Source organism: Pseudochaenichthys georgianus, chromosome 11 (genome assembly GCF_902827115.2).
Source record: "Pseudochaenichthys georgianus chromosome 11, fPseGeo1.2, whole genome shotgun sequence".
Lineage (NCBI taxonomy): Eukaryota > Metazoa > Chordata > Actinopteri > Perciformes > Channichthyidae > Pseudochaenichthys > Pseudochaenichthys georgianus.
In genome coordinates this window covers 15,093,661-15,096,994 of record NC_047513.1, presented here as the reverse complement: position 1 = coordinate 15,096,994, position 3,334 = coordinate 15,093,661, and positions in this window count along the sequence as shown.

Genomic DNA, 3,334 nt, shown 5'->3' with positions numbered 1-3,334 from the left:
CAGCAGCTAAAATCAATGCAGAGAGTAAATCTTTTCTGAAACACTGCACAACTACAACAATGGTCAACATTCCCAGGGAAAGCTGAAATCAATGTCTGAACCTTGGGAAAGTGGATCGTGATTATAAATAATATTATATATAAATAAACAACTCCATTACAAGAAGCATCACAAAGAGACAAAAGTCATGATTCTGCGAGAGAGTAGGAGTCACAAGGTTTTATCTTGGCACAGGTTTTGATATTACTCTACGACCTGTAATTGCAGCACACAAAAGCAATATCATTACAGATAATCTTGATGTTAAACTGAGGCCATCTCAAATTGCTAAATACACTGACTTCATTTTGAATAGATATTATGCACCGGGAAATTAAATGCAATCATTGGAATTATCTGTCCTGAGGTTATTTAGTACCGCAATCACTTTGCACCACGTAAAAGAATATAAAAATGTCAAATTTCAGACTGTGCTTCTATAGTAAGCTGTTGCCCATACAAAGAGATCTGTTTTTCAGGTACATTTTCTAAACCTAATTTATTATATCTACTAGTTTATTAACTTTTTTTGTATACATCGGCCTATATCAATAGGCACTTTCACACCAAGTACTTTGCCGTACTTAGTTCATGAGAACTTAGTTCATCAGAACTCTTTAGTTCTCATGGACTAAGTAGAGATCGCGTTCACACCAGAATAAATCCCTGAGGGAGGATTAGGAAACCGCTGATGTCACTTCTTCTTCTGCTTTGGGTTTACTGGCAGGCCGCAAACAACTTCACGGCGTATACTGCCACCCGAAGTCCCCGGCCGGAAGTCCCCGGTGTTGGGGACTGGCTTCAGTAGAAGCTGCTGGGAGTCCCAGCAGCTTCTACTGAAGCCTTCCGAGTAAATCGCCAGAACGCTGACACCTCCTCATCACTCCACCGCTCCCACGTTTTTCTCTCTCTGTTGGTGCGCTGGGCTAATGCTAATGCTAATAATGCAAGCAAATAAAATGGCGGCTTCACACAACTTTTTGGGAGTTTTACGTGGCGTGGTTTGCAATCCGCCCAGCCAATCAGAAATGGGAACCTTTTTCTCCCATGAAAGTACCTGCTCTCTAGCAGGGACTGAAAAGGGGGTGGAAAGGTTCTCATGAACTAAGTTCTAGTTCGGGATTTTTTTGGTGTGAACGTATGGTGTGAACGCACATTTTCGGAACTATACTGGGAAAAGTACTCCGGCGTGAAAGCGCCTTGTGACTCCTACAAATGCTTTTGCCTGTTTTTTAATGGCAAAGCCGTATGATCAACTTCCATCCACTTTGAAATTCTTCATTTTGGTGAGAGAAGGTAGTGCAAGTGAGGCAGTGAAAACTTGCATACTGTGCAGCCGGCTGTGGAAGGAGCCAAAATGATTAAACAGATAAGATGGCTAAGCAGATTCCAACTGCTGCTTCTTTTCTCTGTGAAAACAACTGAGTCAAAACTAAGTCTCTCCAGCGATCACCTTGAATCTCAGCTTCAGTGTTTGTCTGAGTTTACATTGTGCTCTGTGTTTGTGGTTAGTTGCACTCTTGTTTCCTGAGCGATTTGTGTAGAGTGTATGTATGGGGGTGTGGGTGTGCAGGTACTTTTGTTTGCATGCATCACCCACCTTTTTTTTTGAGCAAAAACAATCACCATCCCTTTAGCAAATAGTGATGGCCAACCTAAATGAAAAGGTGGATTGTTTTTGATTAAGACCCAATACAGTTCAAAGACGGATGTCCCCCTTTGGACAGTCGGAGTGCTTTGTAGGGTTAGGCTTCGACTTAGAATGTTTTTAGAGTAATAGATTGACATTTTAGAAAATAGTATTTTATGCTGAGAGTTGGATTGATACCCACATTTCTAGTCTTTATGTTAGGCTAACTAACTTTGCTGTAGGGTCAAATATACTCTCTGGATGGTCATTTCAGTTTCCTCTTGGCAGGAAGGCAAATAAGAGACTTTCCAAAAATGTTGAATTATTACTTTTAACTTTTATTTGTTTTAAGTGCATTTGATTTTGCAGAGAATATATCACATGCCCTTTTTTTATTCTCTGACATTTCTACTTTCTGCTTACATCCCACACAAGAAGCAACTTTCATGGCTGAAAAATGAAGCCTATGCGGAAGTGCAAAAAAAACTGCAATTCGGCCACTTGAGGCTGGCTCCAGAAGACAACAACATTTCTTTTTTTCCTTTTAATGAACTTACGTGTTATTACCGTTTGCCAGCCATTAGCTGTCTGCTCTACTGCGTCACTATGGGCGTCTCATCTCCACCTCTTTGCCCATTTTTACTTGAGCCCGGTGTTTGGCGGTGTTGTTACAGCCAAGATGGCGATGGCCAGAGCCACCCACATTGAGCTTCACATCCGGCTCTTCGAAAACCTCTAAGCGACGTCACACGAGCTACGTACATGTTTCACAGTCCATGGTCCCACTGTGATAAAAACAGTGGGTAGTAATGAATCAAACTAGTTCAGTCCCCCCCTCCCAAAAAAACCTGCATTAATACAAATAACATGACTGTAAACAGTGGGAGAAAAAGGTGGGTGACTGTGACGTCTACTCAAAGGACTCCATATTGGAGCCACTCATAGTGATTGTGTGGGTGGGGGGCCCTGCCATTGTGTGCCAAACCAACTGATGATTCAATCCTTATGGCACTTTCTTCAAGGGAAACGACTGAGTTAAAAGTGGTCCCCTGTATCTGGGACCTGCTAGCAATCGGCGTCCTGTTCTGGGCATTTGGCCGAGAAATCTGTCAGAGACCACGTGAACAGAGATATTGCTGCCATGAGATTTATCAAACACGTAAGATGCTGTCAGGCCGTGAGCGTCGGGCAGTGTGGGAAGAGGCGTAAACTGAAGTCATCATTTACTCCCTGCTGTGGTGTTTCATCCCCACACGGGGTAGACTTGTTCGTCACTGGTTGTCTGAACAACACCTCCCAGCATGGCCATGTTGTTATTTTGGGCAGTGATGAGAGGATATTGCATTTACATATTGCACAAATAAAAACAACAGTAAAGAGGAGGAATAAACATTTTGGATGATGGTGTAGGAGGGGTCAGAGGAGCTTAGACATCCAGGACCACTAAAATGAGTGGGTAAAAGTGTTATGTTCTGAAGTGTATAACAGTTCTAGTAACAAGTAACAACAACAATGCAAGGATTTGAAGGTTTAAAGGTTTTGATTGCATGGAGTGGTTAAAAAAAAAAGTGGAACTGTCCTGTAAGGAAATGTTGGTCTTGCCACATCCAGTACTTTTACCTTCAGATTTCCATAGAGAAAATCCCAAGTTATTTGATTAATTTG